Source organism: Acipenser ruthenus, chromosome 21 (assembly GCF_902713425.1).
Source record: "Acipenser ruthenus chromosome 21, fAciRut3.2 maternal haplotype, whole genome shotgun sequence".
NCBI lineage: Eukaryota > Metazoa > Chordata > Actinopteri > Acipenseriformes > Acipenseridae > Acipenser > Acipenser ruthenus.
This window is the reverse complement of record NC_081209.1, coordinates 12,625,701-12,638,202: the sequence shown is the minus strand read 5'-3', so window position 1 is coordinate 12,638,202 and position 12,502 is coordinate 12,625,701. Positions and strand designations below refer to the sequence as shown.

The window sequence follows — 12,502 nt, the reverse complement described above, 5'->3', positions numbered from 1 at the left end:
AGACAATAAATCATGAAAGGGATTCATTTAAATTATTAAAACAATCAGATTAAAATATACTAAAATGGCCAAGCACATATATAAAACATAAAAACGAAATATTGGTCGCAATAACAAGAATAGTTGGATCAATAGCAGCAGTATTCACAATGATTATCACAATTCAAATATAGATTTAGCTACAGCAATAGCAACAACAATGGGCAAATAGCTATAGCCATAACAGGAGTAGCTATCACAACTTAAATATAGGTTCGGCTACAGAAATAACCTGCTATATATCAATATCAGTAACGTTGGAAATGGTTACAGCAACAAACGTAATGTAATTGTCTAACAGCAGCAATCAATAAGAAAAGTTTACAACAATAGAAAGTCCCAAAGCCGTCTTCTCTGTGTTCCACGGTGGCATTAGCTGAGACTCGAATAGGCTACAACAGCTCTGGTTAGTGAGGGCCGTCACTGGAGACGTTTCTCTAAGAAAGTAAAACAAAATAAAAGAACTTCGGCTAAGCAATCCAAATTGTCGAAAGCAGGGCGATGCAGCAAGCACACACACAGCAGCAAAAGATTGCACACTTCACTTAGCGAGGGGGGAGGTATATTCGCCTCTTCCCCTCTAAATGCTCAATCCGCCTTAAACAGCGAACTCAACGCCTTCCCTCTCAGTTGCTTCCGGAGTTGGGTCTCTCAGCGGCAGCGACCTGCTGTACAAGTCCCTTGGTCAGATCCCTCAGGTAATTTCTCGCCTCTGTGTCCGTGTCTCCACAGCTGTGCGTTCCCGTGTCTCTTTGCCTGGAGCTCGCTCTGCTCTCTCAATCTGTCCGTCTCTTAAAACCATTTATTTAATTAAAAATAATAAGACCCACGTGCGGAATGCGCTTTAAAAGCAACATATTAATTGTCAATTAGGTGGAGAGGCAGTCTAGGCAAGTTATTATTATTACTATTATTTATTTCTTAGCAGACGCCCTTATCCAGGGCGACTTACAATTGTTACAAGATATCACATTATACATTATACAGATATCACATTATTTTTACATACAGTTACGCATTTATATAGTTGGGTTTTTACTGGAGCAATCTAGGTAAAGTACCTTGCTCAAGGGTACAACAGCATTGTCCCCCACTGGGGATTAAACCCACAACTCTCCGGTCAAGGTTCCAGAGCTCTAAACACTACTCCACACAAGTGCCGTGATTCAAAATTAGTGAAAATAAACAATAGCCAAACACACAATCAATAATAAATCGTGCAGTGAAAATACAAAATCATATCGTGATTTAAATAAAAAAAAAAACAAGCACGCATGTATATAAACACAAAATAAAAAAAGAAAATAATAAAGTGTAAATGCACACCTGCAACACAATGACAGACAATGAATCATAATGAACTGCCATAATAAAGTGTGCTCCTTAGGAGAGATTAGACGGCTTCTACACCCGCGCTGTGAACAAATAGTGAGTGTTTCATCCTCTTTGGTTTGAGCAACTGGTTTTTGGGGACGAGGTGGCCGAGTGGTTAAGGCGATGGACTGCTAATCCATTGTGCTCTGCACGCGTGGGTTCGAATCCCATCCTCGTCGTAGCTTTTTCTTTTATTATTATCACTGTTTCTCGTTCTCTTTTTTTTGGCAAAAGTGTTTATCCTGCGACTATAGGACAGTATTGGTCTGTGTTAGAGATGTTCCCCAACAGTAACACAAAAACAGCCTAAACTTTGCTGAAAAATAGTATAACCAAAGGCACCGCTGGGATTTGAACCCAGGATCTCCTGTTTACTAGACAGGCGCTTTAACCATCTAAGCCACGGCGCCCTGCCACACGCAAATAAATATGTGTCAGAGACCTGTGAAATGAAACCTATCAGGGACATTATTGCCTTTACTGTCATTCTCTACTGCAATGCAGGACTGTAAATTTAAGCGCACGACATTTCTGAAATTAATCTGAAACACTTGAAAATGAGTATTACTTGTTATTAAACAATTTCCGACCTCAGATATCGGAATCTGCATTGTATTTTATATGACCGATTGTACCCTCTTTGTCTAGATATATGACATTTGGTAGTTCACATGATCAAAACATATGGTTAAATTGAGGTCACACCGAGACTTGAACCCGGATGGCTGGATTCAGAGTCCAGAGTGCTAACCTTTACAACATGGAACCTCTGCTGAGCACCCTGGAGATGAATGGCTGTAACATCCTCAGCTCCCAGGTGTAAAATCCTCTACTGCTGACAACCCCTGGACCGCAAGGCTTTCTCCCCGTTCTGATTGCACACAGTCCTTCAACAAACATCAGTTTCTCCAGTTTGAATCCGAAATGCGACGTTTCATTTCTTGGTTCATACTGGCAGCAGGTCTCGAAAACTGCACTATCAGCACCCAATCGTGCACCACAAACACTGCTTACATTCAAATAAGACACATGTTCATTGACAATATATGTATTACACATGTAGATTTAGAAACTGTTTTAATAACATCGGCATTGCTCATTTAAAATAAGAAACATTTGCTTAAAAATTAAACACGTTGCATCTTTACAAGTGAAAATACACTTTCAAACACAAATTCCTCCATTTGACCCTCATAAGGACACGACCGGACCCCAGCAATAAAACGACATATAACTAACACGTGGAGTAAATGAATGAATAAAAATGTGTATAGGAACACTTTATTTTGCTTTTCCTTTACCTCTAGCCATCGTTTGGCATAATGTGTTGTTTATGCAAGATGGATAAGACGCCCAATGCGCACAGCTGTCTCCTAGCAAGTGAAGGCACCACTGTATTCTGGACGCTGTAGTTTATTCTAGGAACAAGACACCTGGGCGTGTTAGATATCACGGGAAATCGTGGAGCCTCCTCTTTCGTTTGGTATGTGGACTGCGTGCCTAGCTCTTTCCGTTTTTGAGTTACTGGTACTTGAACGCACCTACCGATTTGCTGCGCGTCACAGCACTGGAGCACTGAATGAGAGGGTGCGTAGGATAATCCCGTAACTCTTTTTAGTCGGTACTTATTGTGTTAACTGTGTGATTGTGTAGAGGGGGGTCGTTAGACTACAGCTGTCCTCTCGCTTGTAACGAGCAATTGTAAACTCCTTTTCTGCAGTCTGAGAAGAAGATAATGCCAAAAGGGGTTGTGAATCAATGTGCAAAGTCTCTATAATAATAATATAAAGGATGCGCTTTTAATTGAATGCAGTCGGGGCACAGCCAAGAATTAGACATATCTACATCTGATTAATGAAGAGTAAGAGAGTGGTTTTAATCGGAATAATAATAGGCATAAAAGAACTTCCCTGACCGGGAAACGAACCCGGGCCGCGGCGGTGAGAGCGCCGAATCCTAACCACTAGACCACCAGGGACGTTGCTGAAGGAGTTTGTACGGCTGGCCAGGAATTTCTTTGCTATCAACGCTGTCGCATCAAAAACGGAACAGCCCCCAGGCCCTGCGCAATTGTTACAGGTGTCACTAGGACAGGTTCGTAATACCGGGGTAGCAACACCGTGGAAATGCAGACAAGGAAGCCAGACAATAAATCATGAAAGGGATTCATTTAAATTATTAAAACAATCAGATTAAAATATACTAAAATGTCCAAGCACATATATAAAACATAAAAACGAAATATTGGTCGCAATAACAAGAATAGTTGGATCAATAGCAGCAGTATTCACAATGATTATCACAATTCAAATATAGATTTAGCTACAGCAATAGCAACAACAATGGGCAAATAGCTATAGCCATAACAGGAGTAGCTATCACAACTTAAATATAGGTTCGGCTACAGAAATAACCTGCTATATATCAATATCAGTAACGTTGGAAATGGTTACAGCAACAAACGTAATGTAATTGTCTAACAGCAGCAATCAATAAGAAAAGTTTACAACAATAGAAAGTCCCAAAGCCGTCTTCTCTGTGTTCCACGGTGGCATTAGCTGAGACTCGAATAGGCTACAACAGCTCTGGTTAGTGAGGGCCGTCACTGGAGACGTTTCTCTAAGAAAGTAAAACAAAATAAAAGAACTTCGGCTAAGCAATCCAAATTGTCGAAAGCAGGGCGATGCAGCAAGCACACACACAGCAGCAAAATATTGCACACTTCACTTAGCGAGGGGGGAGGTATATTCGCCTCTTCCCCTCTAAATGCTCAATCCGCCTTAAACAGCGAACTCAACGCCTTCCCTCTCAGTTGCTTCCGGAGTTGGGTCTCTCAGCGGCAGCGACCTGCTGTACAAGTCCCTTGGTCAGATCCCTCAGGTAATTTCTCGCCTCTGTGTCCGTGTCTCCACAGCTGTGCGTTCCCGTGTCTTTGCCTGGAGCTCGCTCTGCTCTCTCAATCTGTCCGTCTCTTAAAACCATTTATTTAATTAAAAATAATAAGACCCACGTGCGGAATGCGCTTTAAAAGCAACATATTAATTGTCAATTAGGTGGAGAGGCAGTATAGGCAAGTTATTATTATTACTATTATTTATTTCTTAGCAGACGCCCTTATCCAGGGCGACTTACAATTGTTACAAGATATCACATTATACATTATACAGATATCACATTATTTTTACATACAGTTACCCATTTATATAGTTGGGTTTTTACTGGAGCAATCTAGGTAAAGTACCTTGCTCAAGGGTACAACAGCATTGTCCCCCACTGGGGATTAAACCCACAACCCTCCGGTCAAGGTTCCAGAGCTCTAAACACTACTCCACACAAGTGCCGTGATTCAAAATTAGTGAAAATAAACAATAGCCAAACACACAATCAATAATAAATCGTGCAGTGAAAATACAAAATCATATCGTGATTTAAGTAAAAAAAAACAAGCACGCATGTATATAAACACAAAATAATAAAAAAAAATAATAATAAAGTGTAAATGCACATCTGCAACACAATGACAGACAATGAATCATAATGAACTGCCATAATAAAGTGTGCTCCTTAGGAGAGATTAGACGACTTCTACACCCGCGCTGTGAACAAATAGTGAGTGTTTCATCCTCTTTGGTTTGAGCAGCTGGTTTTTGGGGACGAGGTGGCCGAGTGGTTAAGGCGATGGACTGCTAATCCATTGTGCTCTGCACGCGTGGGTTCGAATCCCATCCTCGTCGTAGCTATTTTTTTTATTATTATTACTGTTTCTCGTTCTCTTTTTTTTGGCAAAAGTGTTTATCCTGCGACTATAGGACAGTATTGGTCTGTGTTAGAGATGTTCCCCAACAGTAACACAAAAACAGCCTAAACTTTGCTGAAAAATAGTATAACCAAAGGCACCGCTGGGATTTGAACCCAGGATCTCCTGTTTACTAGACAGGCGCTTTAACCATCTAAGCCACGGCGCCCTGCCACACGCAAAGAAATATGTGTCAGAGACCAGTGAAATGAAACCTATCAGGGACATTATTGCCTTTACTGTCATTCTCTACTGCAATGCAGGACTGTAAAATTAAGCGCGCGACATTTCTGAAATTAATCGGAAACACTTGAAAATGCGTATTACTTGTTATTAAACAATTTCCGACCTCAGATATCGGAATCTGCATTGTATTTTATATGACCGATTGTACCCTCTTTGTCTAGATATATGACATTTGGTAGTTCACATGATCAAAACATATGGTTAAATTGAGGTCACACCGAGACTTGAACTCGGATGGCTGGATTCAGAGTCCAGAGTGCTAACCTTTACAACATGGAACCTCTGCTGAGCACCCTGGAGATGAATGGCTGTAACATCCTCAGCTCCCAGGTGTTAAATCCCCTACTGCTGACAACCCCTGGACCGCAAGGCTTTCTCCCCGTTCTGATTGCACACAGTCCTTCAACAAACATCAGTTTCTCCAGTTTGAATCCGAAATGCGACGTTTCATTTCTTGGTTCATACTGGCAGCAGGTCTCGAAAACTGCACTATCAGTACCCAATCGTGCACCACAAACACTGCTCACATTCAAATAAGACACATGTTCATTGACAATATATGTATTACACATGTAGATTTAGAAACTGTTTTAATAACATCGGCATTCCTCATTTAAAATAAGAAACATTTGCTTAACAATTAAACACGTTGCATCTTTACAACTGAAAATACACTTTCAAATACAAATTCCTCCATTTGACCCTCATAAGGACACGACCGGACCCCAGCAATAAAACGACATATAACTAACACGTGGAGTAAATGAATGAATTAAAATGTGTATAGGAACACTTTATTTTGCTTTTCCTTTACCTCTAGCCATCGTTTGGCATAATGTGTTGTTTATGCAAGATGGATAAGACGCCCAATGCGCACAGCTGTCTCCTAGCAAGTGAAGGCACCACTGTATTCTGGACGCTGTAGTTTATTCTAGGAACAAGACACCTGGGCGTGTTAGATATCACGGGAAATCGTGGAGCCTCCTCTTTCGTTTGGTATGTGGACTGCGTGCCTAGCTCTTTCCGTTTTTGAGTTACTGGTACTTGAACGCACCTACCGATTTGCTGCGCGTCACAGCACTGGAGCACTGAATGAGAGGGTGCGTAGGATAATCCCGTGACTCTTTTTAGTCGGTACTTATTGTGTTAACTGTGTGATTGTGTAGAGGGGGGTCGTTAGACTACAGCTGTCCTCTCGCTTGTAACGAGCAATTGTAAACTCCTTTTCTGCAGTCTGAGAAGAAGATAATGCCAAAAGGGGTTGTGAATCAATGTGCAAAGTCTCTATAATAATAATATAAAGGATGCGCTTTTAATTGAATGCAGTCGGGGCACAGCCAAGAATTAGACATATCTACATCTGATTAATGAAGAGTAAGAGAGTGGTTTTAATCGGAATAATAATAGGCATAAAAGAACTTCCCTGACCGGGAATCGAACCCGGGCCGCGGCGGTGAGAGCGCCGAATCCTAACCACTAGACCACCAGGGACGTTGCTGAAGGAGGTTGTACGGCTGGCCAGGAATTTCTTTGCTATCAACGCTGTCGCATCAAAAACGGAACAGCCCCCAGGCCCTGCGCAATTGTTACAGGTGTCACTAGGACAGGTTCGTAATACCGGGGTAGCAACACCGTGGAAATGCAGACAAGGAAGCCAGACAATAAATCATGAAAGGGATTCATTTAAATTATTAAAACAATCAGATTAAAATATACTAAAATGGCCAAGCACATATATAAAACATAAAAACGAAATATTGGTCGCAATAACAAGAATAGTTGGATCAATAGCAGCAGTATTCACAATGATTATCACAATTCAAATATAGATTTAGCTACAGCAATAGCAACAACAATGGGCAAATAGCTATAGCCATAACAGGAGTAGCTATCACAACTTAAATATAGGTTCGGCTACAGAAATAACCTGCTATATATCAATATCAGTAACGTTGGAAATGGTTACAGCAACAAACGTAATGTAATTGTCTAACAGCAGCAATCAATAAGAAAAGTTTACAACAATAGAAAGTCCCAAAGCCGTCTTCTCTGTGTTCCACGGTGGCATTAGCTGAGACTCGAATAGGCTACAACAGCTCTGGTTAGTGAGGGCCGTCACTGGAGACGTTTCTCTAAGAAATTAAAACAAAATAAAAGAACTTCGGCTAAGCAATCCAAATTGTCGAAAGCAGGGCGATGCAGCAAGCACACACACAGCAGCAAAAGATTGCACACTTCACTTAGCGAGGGGGGAGGTATATTCGCCTCTTCCCCTCTAAATGTTCAATCCGCCTTAAACAGCGAACTCAACGCCTTCCCTCTCAGTTGCTTCCGGAGTTGGGTCTCTCAGCGGCAGCGACCTGCTGTACAAGTCCCTTGGTCAGATCCCTCAGGTAATTTCTCGCCTCTGTGTCCGTGTCTCCACAGCTGTGCGTTCCCGTGTCTCTTTGCCTGGAGCTCGCTCTGCTCTCTCAATCTGTCCGTCTCTTAAAACCATTTATTTAATTAAAAATAATAAGACCCACGTGCGGAATGCGCTTTAAAAGCAACATATTAATTGTCAATTAGGTGGAGAGGCAGTATAGGCAAGTTATTATTATTACTATTATTTATTTCTTAGCAGACGCCCTTATCCAGGGCGACTTACAATTGTTACAAGATATCACATTATACATTATACAGATATCACATTATTTTTACATACAGTTACGCATTTATATAGTTGGGTTTTTACTGGAGCAATCTAGGTAAAGTACCTTGCTCAAGGGTACAACAGCATTGTCCCCCACTGGGGATTAAACCCACAACTCTCCGGTCAAGGTTCCAGAGCTCTAAACACTACTCCACACAAGTGCCGTGATTCAAAATTAGTGAAAATAAACAATAGCCAAACACACAATCAATAATACATCGTGCAGTGAAAATACAAAATCATATCGTGATTTAAATAAAAAAAAAAACAAGCACGCATGTATATAAACACAAAATAAAAAAAGAAAATAATAAAGTGTAAATGCACACCTGCAACACAATGACAGACAATGAATCATAATGAACTGCCATAATAAAGTGTGCTCCTTAGGAGAGATTAGACGGCTTCTACACCCGCGCTGTGAACAAATAGTGAGTGTTTCATCCTCTTTGGTTTGAGCAACTGGTTTTTGGGGACGAGGTGGCCGAGTGGTTAAGGCGATGGACTGCTAATCCATTGTGCTCTGCACGCGTGGGTTCGAATCCCATCCTCGTCGTAGCTTTTTCTTTTATTATTATTACTGTTTCTCGTTCTCTTTTTTTTTTGGCAAAAGTGTTTATCCTGCGACTATAGGACAGTATTGGTCTGTGTTAGAGATGTTCCCCAACAGTAACACAAAAACAGCCTAAACTTTGCTGAAAAATAGTATAACCAAAGGCACCGCTGGGATTTGAACCCAGGATCTCCTGTTTACTAGACAGGCGCTTTAACCATCTAAGCCACGGCGCCCTGCCACACGCAAAGAAATATGTGTCAGAGACCTGTGAAATGAAACCTATCAGGGACATTATTGCCTTTACTGTCATTCTCTACTGCAATACAGGACTGTAAAATTAACCGCGCGACATTTCTGAAATTAATCTGAAACACTTGAAAATGCGTATTACTTGTTATTAAACAATTTCCGACCTCAGATATCGGAATCTGCATTGTATTTTATATGACCGATTGTACCCTCTTTGTCTAGATATATAACATTTGGTAGTTCACATGATCAAAACATATGGTTAAATTGAGGTCACACCGAGACTTGAACCCGGATGGCTGGATTCAGAGTCCAGAGTGCTAACCTTTACAACATGGAACCTCTGCTGAGCACCCTGGAGATGAATGGCTGTAACATCCTCAGCTCCCAGGTGTTAAATCCCCTACTGCTGACAACCCCTGGACCGCAAGGCTTTCTCCCCGTTCTGATTGCACACAGTCCTTCAACAAACATCAGTTTCTCCAGTTTGAATCCAAAATGCGACGTTTCATTTCTTGGTTCATACTGGCAGCAGGTCTCGAAAACTGCACTATCAGCACCCAATCGTGCACCACAAACACTGCTTACATTCAAATAAGACACATGTTCATTGACAATATATGTATTACACATGTAGATTTAGAAACTGTTTTAATAACATCGGCATTGCTCATTTAAAATAAGAAACATTTGCTTAAAAATTAAACACGTTGCATCTTTATAAGTGAAAATACACTTTCAAACACAAATTCCTCCATTTGACCCTCATAAGGACACGACCGCACCCCAGCAATAAAACGACATATAACTAACACGTGGAGTAAATGAATGAATAAAAATGTGTATAGGAACACTTTATTTTGCTTTTCCTTTACCTCTAGCCATCGTTTGGCATAATGTGTTGTTTATGCAAGATGGATAAGACGCCCAATGCGCACAGCTGTCTCCTAGCAAGTGAAGGCACCACTGTATTCTGGACGCTGTAGTTTATTCTAGGAACAAGACACCTGGGCGTGTTAGATATCACGGGAAATCGTGGAGCCTCCTCTTTCGTTTGGTATGTGGACTGCGTGCCTAGCTCTTTCCGTTTTTGAGTTACAGGTACTTGAACGCACCTACCGATTTGCTGCGCGTCACAGCACTGGAGCACTGAATGAGAGGGTGCGTAGGATAATCCCGTGACTCTTTTTAGTCGGAACTTATTGTGTTAACTGTGTGATTGTGTAGAGGGGGGTCGTTAGACTACAGCTGTCCTCTCGCTTGTAACGAGCAATTGTAAACTCCTTTTCTGCAGTCTGAGAAGAAGATAATGCCAAAAGGGGTTGTGAATCAATGTGCAAAGTCTCTATAATAATAATATAAAGGATGCGCTTTTAATTGAATGCAGTCGGGGCACAGCCAAGAATTAGACATATCTACATCTGATTAATGAAGAGTAAGAGAGTGGTTTTAATCGGAATAATAATAGGCATAAAAGAACTTCCCTGACCGGGAATCGAACCCGGGCCGCGGCGGTGAGAGCGCCGAATCCTAACCACTAGACCACCAGGGACGTTGCTGAAGGAGTTTGTACGGCTGGCCAGGAATTTCTTTGCTATCAACGCTGTCGCATCAAAAACGGAACAGCCCCCAGGCCCTGCGCAATTGTTACAGGTGTCACTAGGACAGGTTCGTAATACCGGGGTAGCAACACCGTGGAAATGCAGACAAGGAAGCCAGATAATAAATCATGAAAGGGATTCATTTAAATTATTAAAACAATCAGATTAAAATATACTAAAATGGCCAAGCACATATATAAAACATAAAAACGAAATATTGGTCGCAATAACAAGAATAGTTGGATCAATAGCAGCAGTATTCACAATGATTATCACAATTCAAATATAGATTTAGCTACAGCAATAGCAACAACAATGGGCAAATAGCTATAGCCATAACAGGAGTAGCTATCACAACTTAAATATAGGTTCGGCTACAGAAATAACCTGCTATATATCAATATCAGTAACGTTGGAAATGGTTACAGCAACAAACGTAATGTAATTGTCTAACAGCAGCAATCAATAAGAAAAGTTTACAACAATAGAAAGTCCCAAAGCCGTCTTCTCTGTGTTCCACGGTGGCATTAGCTGAGACTCGAATAGGCTACAACAGCTCTGGTTAGTGAGGGCCGTCACTGGAGACGTTTCTCTAAGAAAGTAAAACAAAATAAAAGAACTTCGGCTAAGCAATCCAAATTGTCGAAAGCAGGGCGATGCAGCAAGCACACACACAGCAGCAAAAGATTGCACACTTCACTTAGCGAGGGGGGAGGTATATTCGCCTCTTCCCCTCTAAATGCTCAATCCGCCTTAAACAGCGAACTCAACGCCTTCCCTCTCAGTTGCTTCCGGAGTTGGGTCTCTCAGCGGCAGCGACCTGCTGTACAAGTCCCTTGGTCAGATCCCTCAGGTAATTTCTCGCCTCTGTGTCCGTGTCTCCACAGCTGTGCGTTCCCGTGTCTTTGCCTGGAGCTCGCTCTGCTCTCTCAATCTGTCCGTCTCTTAAAACCATTTATTTAATTAAAAATAATAAGACCCACGTGCGGAATGCGCTTTAAAAGCAACATATTAATTGTCAATTAGGTGGAGAGGCAGTATAGGCAAGTTATTATTATTACTATTATTTATTTCTTAGCAGACGCCCTTATCCAGGGCGACTTACAATTGTTACAAGATATCACATTATACATTATACAGATATCACATTATTTTTACATACAGTTACCCATTTATATAGTTGGGTTTTTACTGGAGCAATCTAGGTAAAGTACCTTGCTCAAGGGTACAACAGCATTGTCCCCCACTGGGGATTAAACCCACAACCCTCCGGTCAAGGTTCCAGAGCTCTAAACACTACTCCACACAAGTGCCGTGATTCAAAATTAGTGAAAATAAACAATAGCCAAACACACAATCAATAATAAATCGTGCAGTCAAAATACAAAATCATATCGTGATTTAAGTAAAAAAAAACAAGCACGCATGTATATAAACACAAAATAATAAAAAAAAAAATAATAAAGTGTAAATGCACATCTGCAACACAATGACAGACAATGAATCATAATGAACTGCCATAATAAAGTGTGCTCCTTAGGAGAGATTAGACGACTTCTACACCCGCGCTGTGAACAAATAGTGAGTGTTTCATCCTCTTTGGTTTGAGCAGCTGGTTTTTGGGGACGAGGTGGCCGAGTGGTTAAGGCGATGGACTGCTAATCCATTGTGCTCTGCACGCGTGGGTTCGAATCCCATCCTCGTCGTAGCTATTTTTTTTATTATTATTACTGTTTCTCGTTCTCTTTTTTTTGGCAAAAGTGTTTATCCTGCGACTATAGGACAGTATTGGTCTGTGTTAGAGATGTTCCCCAACAGTAACACAAAAACAGCCTAAACTTTGCTGAAAAATAGTATAACCAAAGGCACCGCTGGGATTTGAACCCAGGATCTCCTGTTTACTAGACAGGCGCTTTAACCATCTAAGCCACGGCGCCCTGCCACACGCA

The 12,502-nt window shown here is 41.2% G+C and overlaps 11 non-coding genes across 11 annotated transcripts; 4 read left to right on the top strand and 7 right to left on the bottom strand.

Annotated features, from left to right (window-relative positions):
* The first annotated feature begins 1,510 nt into the window (after positions 1 to 1,510).
* Positions 1,511 to 1,592, top strand: trnas-gcu (transfer RNA serine (anticodon GCU)). Its single transcript has one exon. It is a non-coding gene; the product is annotated as a tRNA-Ser (tRNA).
* A 157-nt stretch (positions 1,593 to 1,749) lies between these two features.
* On the bottom strand, positions 1,750 to 1,823 carry trnat-agu (transfer RNA threonine (anticodon AGU)). The gene has a single exon. It is a non-coding gene; the product is annotated as a tRNA-Thr (tRNA).
* Positions 1,824 to 3,319: 1,496 nt separating this feature from the next.
* Positions 3,320 to 3,391, bottom strand: trnae-cuc (transfer RNA glutamic acid (anticodon CUC)). The gene has a single exon. It is a non-coding gene; the product is annotated as a tRNA-Glu (tRNA).
* A 1,674-nt stretch (positions 3,392 to 5,065) lies between these two features.
* Positions 5,066 to 5,147, top strand: trnas-gcu (transfer RNA serine (anticodon GCU)). Its single transcript has one exon. It is a non-coding gene; the product is annotated as a tRNA-Ser (tRNA).
* Positions 5,148 to 5,304: 157 nt separating this feature from the next.
* On the bottom strand, positions 5,305 to 5,378 carry trnat-agu (transfer RNA threonine (anticodon AGU)). The gene has a single exon. It is a non-coding gene; the product is annotated as a tRNA-Thr (tRNA).
* A 1,496-nt stretch (positions 5,379 to 6,874) lies between these two features.
* trnae-cuc (transfer RNA glutamic acid (anticodon CUC)) lies at positions 6,875 to 6,946 on the bottom strand. The gene has a single exon. It is a non-coding gene; the product is annotated as a tRNA-Glu (tRNA).
* A 1,675-nt stretch (positions 6,947 to 8,621) lies between these two features.
* Positions 8,622 to 8,703, top strand: trnas-gcu (transfer RNA serine (anticodon GCU)). Its single transcript has one exon. It is a non-coding gene; the product is annotated as a tRNA-Ser (tRNA).
* A 159-nt stretch (positions 8,704 to 8,862) lies between these two features.
* trnat-agu (transfer RNA threonine (anticodon AGU)) lies at positions 8,863 to 8,936 on the bottom strand. Its single transcript has one exon. It is a non-coding gene; the product is annotated as a tRNA-Thr (tRNA).
* Positions 8,937 to 10,432: 1,496 nt separating this feature from the next.
* Positions 10,433 to 10,504, bottom strand: trnae-cuc (transfer RNA glutamic acid (anticodon CUC)). Its single transcript has one exon. It is a non-coding gene; the product is annotated as a tRNA-Glu (tRNA).
* A 1,673-nt stretch (positions 10,505 to 12,177) lies between these two features.
* trnas-gcu (transfer RNA serine (anticodon GCU)) lies at positions 12,178 to 12,259 on the top strand. The gene has a single exon. It is a non-coding gene; the product is annotated as a tRNA-Ser (tRNA).
* Positions 12,260 to 12,416: 157 nt separating this feature from the next.
* trnat-agu (transfer RNA threonine (anticodon AGU)) lies at positions 12,417 to 12,490 on the bottom strand. Its single transcript has one exon. It is a non-coding gene; the product is annotated as a tRNA-Thr (tRNA).
* Positions 12,491 to 12,502: the final 12 nt, after the last annotated feature.